We start from the raw sequence: 17,500 nt of genomic DNA, 5'->3' as shown, positions 1-17,500 counted from the left end.
ATTAGAAAATTGCTACGAAATAAAGCTGTTTTCTTCAATAATCTTCGCCAATGCTGCAGGAAGCTCGGCCACTGAAGTGCGCTCGTCGATGCATTCTCATCTTCGTCCATAAGGTTATGCACACTGTGTCACTGCTTGAATCGCACAAATCATCATGGACGGACCTTGAACTACCCTGCCACATCATCAGGATATTTCTTGACGTCGTTTTTAATGAAATCGTTTTCCTTTTAATTTATCAAATAGTTTATGGGGATACAACACGCCGCCGGTAATCGAACTCACGACCTTACGAATGTGAGTGGAATGAACTAACCACTAAACCACATGCCTCCACAAAGGTTTCCATAGCAACTTAAGAACTTGCCACTCTTCTGCATGATCGTTGGACACATAGAACTAACATCTTCATAACCATCAAAGATGGCTATTTTAATTCTACACTGACTCAACTGCGTATACCGACGTTTCAATTCCTGATGTATCTCATTTGTGATATTGAGGACAAACACTTATATAATCACATGCATCATAGATGTCATAAGAAATAAACAGGATGGATGAAGAATTACAAACTCTTTCAATGTACGCCTTGACGTAATGCGATACACTGTTACTGTGTAACATGGGACATCTTGACTAACTACAACTGTGATCAAAGTTACAGATATGACCTTCCTTTCATTTGTTCTACACATTTCTGATATTGCATTATCCAATATATTCTTTTGTGTTGTTATTTGAAATGATGCAGCTGTTATTTCTAGCAAGTCGAGCAACCACGCCATTAGTTCACGATGTAGAACATTGTAAAATCATGATACACTCGCTAACTTGCTAGACATTTACATTGATTTCCCATTAAATGGCTGCTCTGAATTTGCTATTATTTTCATAGCTCCTGTCTAAACTTGTGTCTGTTTACTAATTGTAAGGTACAATTTCTTTTTGCTGTAATTTTTTTATTAATTAATTAATTTATATATTTATTGTGAGCCCTGATGTGTTTTTTTATTGATTCGTTCATTTTGATTTCATGTTAGTAAAAATACTGTATATTACAGACACTTCATGGACATTTGTAAGCAGAAACTTTAGTATCTCATTAAATGCGTTAAAAGTCGGTTGCTAACCTTCATATGTCCTTGCTCAAAAAATAAAAGCGACTCAAAATATCCATAAAGACAAAATGTTTTCCCACCCTCAAATAAATGAGGATATCTTTGGTGCTTTTAACGACAATTGTAGCCATCTTTATTGAAAGGCAAGGCTTCAGAATATTGCTGCTGTAGTATTTCAAATCCATTTTTAATGCAAGTTTATATCCTTGTTTCACAAAATAATATTACATATCATTTCTATTATTCGCAACTTGCCTATAGTTTTCTTTGATAATAAATATAGAAACAATATTTTAGTTATCACGATATGTGTGTGCCTGTGTGTGTCTTTGTGTCTCTGAGTGTGCGAGTGTGTCTATATTCTTATCCGTATCTTTCTTCTTTTCGTTTTTTTCTTTGTTCTGAACATTCGAATTGCATTCCGATAATTCAAATTTATTGTATCTACAGAAAGTTGCAAAGACATTACCAGTTTGTTTTTGTTTCTGATTCTATTTTTTCTTCTTTTTTTTGTTCTAGATATAGACGTTCTCTACATATATGAGTTTTATATGGCGATAGATTCTTTCGAAACATGTACAAAAGCCTAATATAGATTTATCTGTTATAACAACAATTTAGAAGTTTTGTACATTCTGAAGCCATTATAACGTTAGTACCCCAATGAACGTTAGAGAAGAAATCATTGTGTAAAGATGCACACAGTTGTATTTCTATCTCAGACACAATTCTAAACGAAACAAATGTTTTTCTCAATCTACTTTCTAAAGGTGACAACTCCACATCAGAAATTTTTTATTGATTATTTTTTAACTCACTGAGAGTAAAAAGAAGAAAAAAAAGAGAAAAAGATATTCATTCCTGATATATGTTTCTTATAATATCTTCCGATCTCATACCGTAGTTAGTAGCATTGTGTAATAAATTATAATTTATTGAAGACTTCGCTTTCTATTAGTTTTGAAAGAATAAAGAATTCTATAGCTGAGACATCTTTTAGTTTCTTTGCTTATTTTAGAAAGATATGTTCTTCCATTGAAATCATCTTTAGAATGAATGAAAAAAATGCGAAAGAAAATCTAAATCTCTGATATGGTAAATGCATGAAGAAAAAAATTATAATTTCGTGCGAAGAAACTAAAACTTGTTTTGGAGAATAATCTTTTTGTGTGTTTTAACAGTCAGGGGCAAAAATTGTGGGTTTCTAGGTGATACACACACACACACACACACACACACACACACACACACACACACACAAATACACACATACACACACACACAGAGAGGCAGACAGAAAAATGCAAACACATACATATACATTTATAAATATACATATATACAGATACATATATATAAAAATATATATGTATATACATACAGATATATATATATATATATATATATATATATTTAATCTGTGCATATCATATTTTGTATCGTGTAGTAATGTATCATATATATATGCATATTGAAAGATTCGTGATAGAAGAAAATTCCAATCTCACTGACTATTGAATCAGATTTTCAAAGAAATTTGTAATGAAAGTGTGGAAACCACAGTGTGAGGGGGAGAGAGGGAAAAATGATAGTGAATTGAATGGGTAACATGTCAAAGAACGGTGGAGGGATTCGTTTGTCGAATAAAGCTTTCATATAAAAAGCTAACAACATAAAATATGACCTGGAATACGGAGGAAATGAATTATCGCTACAAGTACGATTTCTATACACATATAAATATATTATATATGGTATCTATGGACACCTATATTTCATAAAATTAGTTACCATTACGATTGCATAGCTTTCAACGTACTAACATCAGGTTTGTGAGTATTGTAAAAGAGAAATAATAGACAATCCGAGTTCAAAACTAGTGTCAGTTCTCGTTTATGTAAAATTCATATTTTTATTTTTCGTGGTTTGTAATAGCCTGTTGCTGACACAGCTTCCTAATATGAGTTATATTCTGCATTTCAAAGAAATACACTTCTCTCTTTCATCACTAATGCTCTTTGGAAACATATGAAGATCAAAATTGACAAAATTGTCTATTTAGAAAAAAAAGAATGGGATTTTTGAAAAAAAAATGTTCATTAACATTCAAAAGAAAAGAAGTGATTTGCAGATTAGATATAGCTGCAGAAAATATATTTGCGTGCAAACTATAGCAGGATGGATGATTTTAAAATTGATTTATTGTTTAGTTTTTGTTTTAGTCTGGAGAAAGTATATGGAAGCATAATCTTCACAGGTTCTGTAAGTCCAGTGAGATTGTGGCGATTAATATTCCTCTCGAATAATTGAAACTTGACAGCTGAAATTGTTTTGCAGTGTAGGAGTACCCAGGGCCCAGAGTTCTGGGTGTAAGTGGTAGTTGTGGGTATTTAGTGCACGTACACAACATACTGTGTCACAAGTGTCTGAGGTGACATGTGGACTAGCAATATCCAAGGAGAAGACAAGCTGTTGATTGTGGTAGGAATATATGAGAGAGAATCGAGTGGGTTATTAGTTCACAGGGTAGAATATGCTGTCAATATTTCGTACGTAGTATTTGCTCTTGTGATCAAGGATGGCTGTAAGGCCCTTGTCTATCCCAAAAGGGTCTTCACCACAACATTTCCGTGATGTTGTCGGTCGTTTCATTTGTACTTCAAGAAGTACATATAAAAGTAATTATTCACCGTTCTCTCTAATGGTGATTAGAACAATGCTATGTACAAAACCAAATATATGACACCCTAGTGGTGGTAATAATAATAATAATAATAATAATAATAATAATAATAATAATAATTTAGCCAAAAGGATGTTGAATCATAGATATAGCCCAGCTGACAACAATGTATACTATAAGGAAGAAAGAAACGTCGATAGATATGACAGGTTATCTTGAAAGGTTAAGCAGTTGTGGTCGCTAAAAAATGTGGAAGTAGTAGCAATAATTGTCGGAGCTCTGGGCATGGTGAGTAAAAATCTTGAGAAATACATGGAACAAAACTCATGTCGGATCAGAGGAAATATTAACAATGACAAATTGTAAAAGAAATGAAAATAATAATATCAGTGATGATAATAATAATAATGAAAGGAAGCGGTTGGAATCCCCCCATGTCGTCATTGATAATGCATCTGGTAACGGTGTCACAATAAAAACACTGGTAACTGCGCAACCTGATAACCGCAACTTCATATGAGTGACAATTAAACAATAAAATATTGTGAATAACGGTGGTAATGAACCTGAAGCAGGCTCAGAGATACTGGTCCGACTCCAGCCTGTCGTTATCTAGCAAGGGCGCAGCACACGTGGCGTAGATGGAACAAAGAAGTCAATGCTGTGGTCATGGAGTGTTTCTAGCAGAGCAACCCTGTAGATGAAAATTGTGTTCGTATTAGAGGATACCGACAACGTATGTATGATCAATGGAGAAAAAGAGGATTGTCTGAACTCACGGAACAGAGATTATGCGATCAAGCCAGAGCAAGAAGAAAAGATCGTTGGTTCACCGAAGCAGAGCTCGAAGCTATTACAAGACAGGTATTGTAAAAAAAAAAAGCAGAGGAAACGATGAAAATAGAGTTCCTACTGATAAAAGTAATCTCATAGCAGAAAACAGAGGTGAAATATATGTGTGTGTGTGTGTGTGTGTGTAGGTATATGTTTGTATGTGTGTGTGTGTACAGATATATATGCGGTGAGGAAATGACAACATTACCTCCACTACTAACATCGTTCCATTCCTTTCCTCAGTTCATCAGACAACGAAGTTAACTCGTCATACGTTTTGATCTTAAAATTTTTCATCGATCCTGTACCGCACTCGCCGATATAGATATAATAACGACAGATCTATCAATTGGTTGTGCAATGTTTTATATAAGTGGGCGTGAAAAGTAACTTTATGTAAAAGACAAAAAATAATAAATAATATTTATAACAAGGAACGCAATAGAGCAAAGCTCAGAGTTTTAACATAAAGAAATGATTGAGTGTAGAAAAAATCAGACGATTTGGTGCCATATGTTTTCAGCAGACTTCTTAGTAACAATATACAGTAGAATCCATTAAACGATGCAACTGGTCATGGCATTTGAAGCCCATTGAAGACTTTTAATCCTAGTTATTTCCCACAAAGACTTTTGAAGAATAAAGGATATTTATGGAAGGAATTAAAAGCTTTTAATATTTTAATGTTGCAAAATCATTGTTCTAGAAGAGTACACAAGGTTATAGAAATATCATTCACAAGCACGAATCCAAAATGCCAACCTCGAAAGTCTTCGGTATATGTAAATATTGGTAAGTTCATTTTCTCGGGAATATATAAGAAATATGGTTAGGATTTTCATTTAATATACTTCATCGATTCTGTAGTTAAATACAAGTAAATGTTGTTGAACTCTGCAGAGTTTAGTAAGATGAAAGTCGGTATAATGATATGTGGTATTTCAATACATATATCATTTCATATCAAATATTTAGTGAACTGGCTTTGAACTGCTGAAACCAGTGAAAGCTCGAAATCTTTGAACTCACAACCGAAGTGTAATTTGGCATGAAACTGATTTCAATGCAGCATATTAAATAAATAAATATTTGATTTCATGTTGTGATAAACGATTTCCAATTCTGCTGACAAATTCTTTCATATAATACAACTTTGCTTTAATTTGTACGTAAAGAAAGCTTTTAAGCTTTTCCCAATCTGATAGTCACCATGCTACAATTAATTCGCCATAGCCATATAGTAAGTTGAGAACGAGGTAAAATATTACCAAGCGTATTTAGTGTGATTAAAAGCCATATGGACTTTTAAAGCCTGCATACATTTACACACTCCAGTACAACACATGGACATACTTATATATACATATGTGTGTGTGTGTATGTATATATACACATTCTCCAACATTTACCTATATGTGAATATAAATATATATAAAACATATACATATGCATCCATATATATATATGTATGTATGTATGTATGTATGTATATATATATACATTATATATATAGTACATATATGTATTCATATTATATATATATACATATTTAACAGACACATATATATATGCATACATACATGTATATATATGTGTGTGTGTGTGTGTGTGTGTGTGTGTGTGTGTGTGTGTACGTCTTACCCTCTCTTTAACTCCCACTTTTCCTCCTCGTTTATCTCCCCTGTACCTTTCCCTTTGTCTCTTTGATTTTTCTAATCCTTCAATCCCGCTACCCCTACCCCTCTCTCCTCCTTCCATGTGACCGGTGTACGGCCATCCATGATCATTCTTTCTTGGCCTGACTACCGACCGCCAATACCTCTTATTTCCTGAGAGATTTAGAAATATATTATTTCTATTTTCAAAATACTTATAGTTTGAAAGATGGTACTTCGTTACCACCTTCTAATGTGCTGCAGTGTATCTTGTCTAATGTATCAAATCTGCTTCATATACGTATTTTTGTTGCTGTGCCCGAATCTGAGTCGATGTTGAAGCAGATATATGTCAAGTTAATTAACTAGTCACTTGATAGCTTTAACTTTTAATTATTCCACTGTGGACTCTACAGAATATTAATTCATGTATAGTAATGCTGTAGCTAAAAGGTAGACGGAATTTCAGTCTCGAGTTTATTTTTACATATACCCATTGCAATTTTCTTCAATCTTTATAATTGAAGAAAGTGTTAAACAATTTTAAAAGCATGGCAATACGTGATATGGCGAATCCCGTGAATCTCCGAGTATGATTCCGACCGATTTCTTCCGAAAAGGGGAGAGAGACAAACAGAGAATAAGTAAAAGAGAGAAATGTCCATCTCAGTACAGGGCTAGTAATTTTTTAATAAGTATAACAAAAACAGGAAGACAGAGTGAATGAAAGTTGTGGTGAAAGAATACAGCAGGGTTCGCCACAACCCCCTGCTGGAGCCTCGTGGAGCTTTTATGTGTTTTTACTCAATAAACACTCACAACGCCCGGTCTGGGAATCGAAACCGCGATCCAAAAACCGAGAGTCCTTGCCCTAATCACTGGGCCATTGTGTATCCACACACACACACATCCACACACACACAAACACACACACACACACACACACACACACACACACACACATATATATATGTGTATGCGTGTGTACGTTTGTATTTATGTTTGCATACATACATACGTAAATACATACATACATACATACATACATAGATGCATGCATGCATGCATACATACATGGTGGTTATGATGGTTGTCTACTCCTTATGCAGAGTTTAACCACCTCCTGTACCTACACCTTAGCACCATCATGGCAACCGATGTGGCTTTTTAAACCAGACAATGTTCTGAAATGACACCCATATAGATTGCGCATCTGATTTGGAATACCAAGAACTGCAGATAAGTTCTGCTCTTTGTAGATTTTAAAATGTCTCTTGAGGCCTCCGTTAGATTTGCAAACCTTCTGGAATACACTGCATTCAAAAGTGTGCACAGAGATACACACTTATAATCCACCAGTTGAGTCGCACATTATAAACACAATCTGTAAATGGAAGAGCAAAAATATGCAAAACTTTTCTTATATTTAAAATCTAACATTGCTTTTGTTATCAACATTCTCACGATATAGCTGTTTGTTAGAAACCAGCTCCTTCCTGAGAAGAATTTAAATAATTAAAAACAGAAAGGAACATACATGTATGTATCAATACATAGGTGTGTGTTTTGTGTGTGTGCGTGTGTTTTTCTGTTCGTGTGTGTGCGTGTGTCTCTGCTGACGTGTGTGTGTATGTAACTTGAAAACTGCAAAATTTACATTTTAAACAGCATCAGTAATAATTCCTAAATTTATCACTCACGATATTAGTGTTTCAACATATTGATTATTTATACATTCATCATTGATGTTATATTAATAAAATTTTATTAAGGATATATTATTGTGTAGTTTAGATAACATAAAGCAAGGATCAACAGCATTCCACCCATAACCATCCAATCTGATTTTTAGGCAAATTAATACATCTAACACTTCATTATACTACATGTACTTCCCTTTCTGATAGCGAAGGTTCTGATTTTATAGACATTCGACTAGATTTCTACCAAATTAAGCGACCATATCGATGTTCCGCCGATGGTTCGCTTATCAAGCAAATTATACAGATAGAAAGATTATCTAGCGTCAAGTTTAAATACGAATGAAATTTACTATATCTGCGATCTATTAATGAAATCTAGTTACCGCCAAACCACCACCACCACCAACAACAACAACAACAACAACACCGCCACCAATAGTTTTATCGATCAGCTTTTAATGATTAGATTTTCATATCCACATCTATGATCTACAACAATGCAGTAATGCAGTGAAGAATCAATGCTAACAGAGATTCCGATAAACTTCCGAACGACACTGCTTCTTCAATCAATACAAATAGAAGGCTAAAAACATCTGATTATAATGAAACTAGTGCACATCCTGGAAATGTGTTGTTAGACCTACAGCCGATACTACTACGAGTAGTTGTACTACTACAATAGCTAATAATAATAATAATGATGATGATGATGATGATGATGATGATGATGATGATGATAATAATAAATCGACCCCCGGACTTTTCTATCGAACACTTTTCGCCGAACTGTTAAGTTACGGGAACGTAAATGCACCAACAACGGTTGTCAAGCAATGGTGGGGACAAACACAAACACACAAATACATACATTCATACATACATATATATATATATATATATATATATATATATATGACGGGCTTCTTTCAGTCTTTCGGTTTCTCTCTACCAAATCCACTCACAAGGCTATAGTAGCCCGAGGCTATAGCAGAAGACACTTGCCTAAGGTGCCACGTAGTGGGAGTGAATACGGACCCATGTGTTTCGGCAGCAAGCTTCTTACCACACAGCCACGCCTGCACCTATATATTGGTTTCAAATTTTGGCACAACGCCAGCAATTTCGGAGGCGGTTGCAAGTCGCTTACACCGAACCCAATCATCAACTAGCACGGATGTTATCGAACCCCCTGGAAAGGATGAAAGATAAAGTCGATCTCGACAGAATTTAAACTCGGAAGGTAAAGACGGGCGAAAAGCAGCTCAATATTTCCCCCAGGGTGCTAGGGCTTCTAATATTTCGCAGCTTTATCTTTGTGAAATATTAAAACTGTACACATTAACCATTCCTTCTCTCTTTAGTTGTTTTCGATCTTCCAAAGTGATTAAAATATACTTTTCTCAAACACATTACCGGATGCAAAATTTAACACTCTGAAGCCGTTTTAACCGGCCTAGCATTTATTCCACGCACTCAAAGTGTCTGGTTATCTTGTCCTATAATATATACATAAATAGACTCTTACTGTCTTCCGGAACATATTAATTTAAATTTATTCCTATACATGTTTCTTTTTTTTTTTTTATTACAGTAGTTTTGCAGCAAAAGTTAGTTTATAAGATAAAAGTTAAGACAAAGCACAATCACGTCTTCAGTTTAGTTCAAACTACGTGCCGTGAATTTCAAACCAATTAAACGAAAGAGCTATGATGTTATATCGAAATAATTTTACTTTACAGTTCGATACTTACCAGTTAGGCTTCCATTGTTTGATAGTCAAAAATACTAAAAGGATGACATGATCAGTTACTGGAGTGGAAAGCAAAATGCCGACACGAAAGTTTTATAAAATGCTTTGAAAAGTAAAGCAAATTAATTAATATACTTGCTAGTGAAATACCTGAGAACAGTGCAGATTTAAAGGTATTGAATATACATAGGAGAATTGCCAGTATGGTTTTCATGGGAGTTAATGACTGTATTGTAAGAATTATGTAGATGCGAACAATTTCAGAATTTTCTGGTTTGGTAATTTTTTCTTCGAATCTTAATGAAATTAAATTCGGATTATAGCAAATTGTTAAAACTCTCACACATTACAACAAAATGTCTCCGCTACATACAATAATATGAGTTAAGCAAGAGAATAGTAATTCAATCGATTAGAAGGCGCCTTTAAGATTCAGTGGCGTAAGAAAGAAGTTAATATAAATATATGTGTGTATTTGTGTGCAAGAGCATGTATCTATATATTAGAAAATTACTATTTTTAAATCTCACAACGAGAGATATTCAGCAACAGTGCTTTGGCAGCGCCACCTCTATCCGAACAATTATTCTGTACTGATGAAGGAAAATAACCTGGAAATCGCGATGCACTGATATTGTTTTGAGCTGAGTACGGGGTGCTAGATTCCCTTGTTCGAAAATATAAGGACACAGATTGTGTCGTATAGCCAGCTGGAGACGATGTCTCCTGGGGTTAAATTACAGCAACATTCGTCCTAAACCGGGACTGCCATGTTATGTTGGCAAAAATCTTTTACTCCAGCATGTATCTAATGTAAATATATGAGCACACTCACACCCGCGAACACATACACACCCGGGTTCATATACACACAGACATATATACGAAATGAAATTATCAACACCTTTCAAAATTATGAATTTTGGTTGAGTATTCCAATAGAAACAGCAGCTCGATATAGAAAATCCCTCTGTTATGGAATACATTCATAAACACTAACTCAAGAAATACTGGTGAAATATTCACATCAAAAATTCTGTCGAATCTAAACATAACCGTGCCGAATATTGTTGTTTGGAACAGAGGGGCAAAGGTACGTAGCATCATAGAGGTCAGCTGCCCTGCAGATATAAATATCTCTTTGAAAATCAAAGAAAAAGAGGACATCTACGGAAAAATGCTTCGAAACCTCCAGCTTCTATATCCAAACTACGAATTCATATTTATACCAATAACAATTAGAGCACTCGGTTTTGTTAGTAAATGCTTAAAGGAGAATCTGGATAAACTGGGATTTTCAGAAAGAGAAATCGACCGGATAATTCGTACATTATGAGTGCAGTCTGTGAGTGGAACAGTAAAAATATGGAAAACTTTTCTCAAGTTCCAAATATGAATTTGTCTGTTAACAACATCCTAAAGATGGAGCATTGTATCTTTGTTGGAAACCGGCTCACTCCTCAGTGGAAGATTTATAATAATTAAAAATAGAAGAGATATAGACATATTCAGAAATTTTCTTTATCTCAAAGCTTGGATCTCTGGTCACGGCAACCCTGCGGCGAGAACGGTTTCATTGTCTTGTACTCATTTGACACGCATTCGAGTTATGGGTTACAGTTCTTATTGGTTATGTTTTAATGTTTCCCTTCAACCAAAATAAAGTATTGCTTCCAGAAATTTGAAAATATGGAAGAAGGAAATAAGACCACTTGTACGTGTTCCCGGTTACTTCTTGGGATACAGCCAAAATTTCCAATCCACTATGTTACGAGTGGACTAATGATTGGATAGCATACTCCAAGGCAGCCAAGAGAATCGGGGAAATCGGGACTAGAGTAATAGTAGATATAAACTGATCCGGGTTGACATGTACGTTAAGCAACAATACAAACAGCCAAAATAAACATAGCTGAATCATATCTGCAATGTAATGCAATCACTACTCACAAAATGTTGAATGTAAATATATTGATTTTCTAAGTCCTATATACCAATTTGATATTTGATTTGAGAAATAACTGTGGATGACTGAATTATTTATCTCTGACTAGGTTACAATGATATCATGAGCCTACAGTTCACATATGTACACATAAATACACATATATACTTACACACACACACCTACACACATATGTATGGTATTTATTTAATTATTTATTTAATAAAAATAATTTATTTAATTTCAAACGCATTGTGCGTCAGTTCCGTTTGTCCACTCATATACTATCATATAATATAACACAATATAGTATATATATATATATATATATATATATATATATATATATATATATATATATATATATATATATATATATATATATATATATATATATATATATATATATATATTTATATATATATATATATTTATATATATATATATATATTTATATATATATATATATATATATATATATATATATATATATATATATATATATATATTTATATATATATATAATATATATATATATATATATATATATATATATATATATATATATATATATATATATATATATACATATATATAGACAGAGTGAGAGAGAGTAGTGGTCCAACAAGACACCTAGTTTACAGAAAATAGCAATCAATACATTTATGATGATGTAGTAAAGCTTCACTGTGTATATACTGGCAAAGGCGTGTGAGGGCGGCGAACATAGAATATGTCGTCTTAGCTCTAGGAAGAACTGTGTACTGGAGCACCGCATTTAGTCGAACACATCGACACCAGGACTTTATTCTTTGTAAAACCTGATACTTATTCTATCGCTCCCTTTTGCCGATTCGCCAAGTTACAAGCACGTAAACAAACCAGCATCGGTTGTCAAGCTATGGTAAGGGGACAAACATGGAAACACTAATATATATATAAACATATAAACACACACACACACACACACACATATATATATAAATATATATATATATATATATATATATATATATATATATATATATATATATATATATATATATATATATATATATATATATACATATACATATATACATGTATAGTAAGTGTTTCAACGCGTTTTTAGCTAATGACAAAACATCTCATTGCTCGTATTTGTTTCCCTTGTACTCTAAGCTTATCAGAACATGTCTTGGCAAAGTGTAGCAGTTAATCATGAATTCAATTTATACTGCTCTCCTTCTTTTCCTCAAATATAGATATGTGACATATGCTTGTTGCTAAGTTTGATATCATAGAATAAACTAACTTAACATTTCAGTTTTGAAGCATAAAATCACAGACAAGATTAGATTAATAAACTGTCTCATTGTTTCTTATCGATAGTTTAGTTAACATCTGCCTGAATACATACATACATACATACGTACATACATATCTACACACACACACACACACACATATATATATATATATATATATATATATATATATATATATATATATATATATATATATATATACACATACACATTCGCATACACACACATATATATATTTACGTAATAATATTTTAATATTTTTCTACCCTAAGCACAAGGCTTGAAATTTTGGGAGATGGGGCAGTCGATTAGATCGACCCCAGCACGCAGCTAGTACTTAATTTTGTTGTCCTGAATAGAGATAGATAGATAGATAGATAGATAGATAGATAGATAGATAGATAGATAGATAGATAGATAGATAGATAGAAGAACATTCACGAACACACACTCCTATATTTCATTTTTATTACCGTATGCTTATATAGACACACGCATTTACCCAGAGAATATGCGTGCGTAGGTATATACATATATATATATATATATATATATATATATATATATATATATATATATATGTGTGTATATGTGTATATATGTATATACATACGCACGGATCCAGAGAATATGCGTGCGTATGTATATACATATATACATATATATATATATATATATATATATATATATATATATATATATATATATATATATATATATATATATATATATATATATATATATATATATATATGTATGTATGTATGTATATATATGTCAGTGTGTGTTTGCATGTATATTGATATCTTCATGTATGTGTTTATATGTGTGATATTATTTTTAGTTGATCTCTACAAGTTATTTATTCCTATCGACTTCCGGGTAATCAAGATTGCAATAGGAAATACCGCAGTATTGATTTTCTATATATATAAATCTAAGAATACTATCCCAAATTCTTTATTTTGACCAATGCCAATAACTTGGAGATTATGTAAAGAATTGTATGTAATGCATACATCTCTTCTCTTTGCCGTCACGAGGCCATTTCATGTATTCCCGTATCTGATACATAAATAAAGAGAGCTTATATAATATTCGAATCGGTATCCTTGAAGATGCACTGTCGCAACTGGGATCGCCTGATTGACATGACAGCGCGCAATTGTTCTGCAATCTCATGTCTGCTAAGTGGAAAGGTTACATCTGTTGGTTTGATTGGAATTACAAAATTAGCGAACTCACTGACAATAATAGTTTCGATTACACAGATGGCGTGTTAAGGCAGCGAGCCGGCCGAATAGTTAACATACCGTGTCTTATTTAGTTCAAAATTCCGCCGAGATCCACTTTGGCTTTTATTTTTCGGGATGGATAAAATGAGTACCATTTGAGGACTGGGGTCGATGTAATTGACTTAACCCCTTCCCGAAATTGCTGGCCTTGTGTCAAAATTTGAAACCATTATAGACAATGTAAGCATCTCAGACCTCACAGTAGATGCATTGCACAGACCTGGCAAACATTAATTTCTCAGCAGCATTATTCATGGAATTTTGATTATTGAAGTACATCAGCTGATTCTCCTGAAGATTCCAATAAAATTTAATATTTTACAGGACAGTGAGCCACCTCTTACTGATCCACTGCAAAGTCTATTAGTTTATGGTTAGCCCACAATTCTCCGCAAGAAGCATGGGGCTGGTTCCTCGGTTTTTCTAGCGTATATATCCCTCCCTGTAATCCGTACTTAAGAAAAATACTCTTACAGGAGGAAGGAACAATGTGAGTACTAATAATGACCCCGCATGCAGAACCAGAAAAGATAATATGGCATGTAACTCTAGAGGGAAAAATAAATGCAACTTTAGTAACTGCATGGCAAAGAACGTTGTTTACAAATGTGAAGTGAAGGCGAGTGCACTAAAATATGTGTACATTGGTGGGACCGGAGACACCATGAAAAATCGTTTGCGCTACCATCTTACGTAGTTTACCAATAGATGAAAAGCCACTGCACATCATTATCTAACATCATCTGGCGGCTCAATCAGAATGGAGTGGCACATACAATCAACTGGTCTATAATAAAAATACGCGTGGTGATGCAATAAATATTTATAAATTCCATCTATGGATTATTAATATTACCGCTATTATATAGATGGATAGATAGATATATACATAGATAAATTGAAAGGTTGAAAGATAGACAGATAGATAGATACATTATACTGTGTGTGTCTTTCTTTGTGTTTGTGATTTCCCCCGCTACCGCTTGACAACCGGTGTTGACATGTTTATGTTCCCGAACTTAACGGTTCGTCAAAAGACTAAGAACCAGTCTTAAAAAATAAAAATATGTACTGTGGTCGTTTCGTTCGACTAACATTCTTCTTGACTGGAACAAGTGAATGACGATATGAAAAAAAAGAAGGAATATAGCTTCGCTGATGGACTGTTTTAAGTAATTCGATTGATGAAGAATATCCCTCCATTTTCACATCCAGGAATTCAATTCCATTCTCATTTTACTGAACCCTATGAAAAATAGTAAAAAGGCTGTCCAAGGTCTGCTAGTGAATCACGGTTCTTTGTCTTTGAGACATGCTACCAATATGTGAAAAAAAGCTTAGTATTGCCTTTATGTCTCTTCACCATTTGAGTTCCTAATTCCACAGAGGTCGATCTTGCTTTGCATCTGTCTTCAATTGCAGAAGTCGGCTGCTAAGTTCAAACTAATTGACCTTCCACAGCAAAAGGTAGTCCAACATCCTTTGTGGCTTTTTCCTTCAGTAGAGATCTTTGTTGTTTAGTTATGCTCTGTTCGTAAACTCTAATGCAATATTCTTAACACAATCCACATCATCGTGACCAAAAAACAAAGCACTCTCTATGAAAATGGTAAGTATTCTATGTTTTGTTTGACAAAAGATGTAGATACATACCATTCGTGATCTATGTTCGAAAACAGCAAGGCATAAGACAAGGTTATATACTATGTCTTTTCTTTCGAATTTTATTTGGAATTTTAGTTAAAGAGAGTACTGAAAGTTTAAATGTTGATTCCATTTTGATGGAAAAAAAAAAAAGATTAAAACTAAATTTAAAGTTGTTTTATTCTTGTAATATTTAAAATTGTCTTTAAAACGTGGTTCCTATTGTTCTGGCTTTCTACACCAATGTTCCGCCAGGTAATTTCGAGAAAACAAAAATACGCAAGGTTTTGTTATCCACGAAAGGTCACCCAAATCACGAGCAGAACGCAGAGGAATAGAAGTATCTGGAAAGAGAGATTTTTGTTATGTTGATCTTCCTATCCTTTGTTGTCAACTTTGTTTTTTGCTCCTTCCTAGCAGAACATAAAGAGACTTCATAATGTCTATTTATTTCATTTGTTGCTGGACATCTTCAGTTTTGTTTTTCTCAACGAAACCATTTTGTACTTTGTTTTATATTTTTTGTTTTCATTCGGTTGTTGTTGATTTTTTAAACTTTTTGTTTCGTTCGTTATTCGGCTTTTCGTTGTACATTCATTTTGTTAAGTTATTGACATCTTTATTTTATTTTGTTTCCATAGCATGAAATATATGGTTGAGATCAATTCTGTTTGAAAATCGATGAGAGATTATTTTGCACGCAGAATTCTACGCTGTAAACATAATCAATTGCTATAAAACTGAACAAAATAAATAACAAGTTCATGTCTGTTGTTTTATATTCTGCATCTACATATATCTGGATGAAAATTCGATTAGTTATCAACTAATGACATATTGTACTCTCCTCCATTCTTTTTTCTCTCCCTTTATCGTTACATTCATCGCTCTCTCTCTCTCTCTCTCTCTCTCTCTCTCTCTGTTCCCTCCCCTTGCTCTACCTCTCCTGACTTCGGATTGCTGGTTGTTGATGTTTAGATTCAGTATATTATAGAAGCACATATATGTATGCGGTGGTTTCTATGTGTGTTTTGTTAGAGAGCGGAAAGAGGGCCTCGAAAATGTGTAAAAGAGAGAAAGAAACAAAGCAGGAGAGAGGAGGCGATGGGAGCAAAAGGTGATGTGAGATACAAATGGAAGGTGAGAATGTGAAATGTGGCTGAAGAGAGAGAGAGAGAGAGAGAGAGAGAGAGAGACAGAGAGAGACTGACAGACAGACAGAATGACAGTGAAAGAGTTCAATAAGGAAATAAAAATATAAAACGTAGATATTGCAACCACGAGAGAGAGAGAGAGAGAGAGAGAGAGGAGGGTGGGGGAGAGAGAGGACAAAATGAGAGATGGCGTTATCACCAGAGAAAAAGACAAAAATGACAATTGTTACAGTAGCAAAGAGGGGAGAGAGAAGGAGAGAGAGAAGTAGAAAGATTGAGAGTGAGGGAGAGAGAGAGAGAATGAGTGGATAGCCGTTTGCTACCATCAGAAAGACAAAGAGGATGAAAGAAAAGCAACTGCTAACGGAAGAGCGTATACTGTATCATGTGACCAAATGAAAAAGAA

Source organism: Octopus bimaculoides, chromosome 14, assembly GCF_046866305.1.
Source record: "Octopus bimaculoides isolate indiv1 chromosome 14, ASM4686630v1, whole genome shotgun sequence".
Classification (NCBI taxonomy): domain Eukaryota; kingdom Metazoa; phylum Mollusca; class Cephalopoda; order Octopoda; family Octopodidae; genus Octopus; species Octopus bimaculoides.
This window is presented reverse-complemented; position numbering follows the sequence as displayed.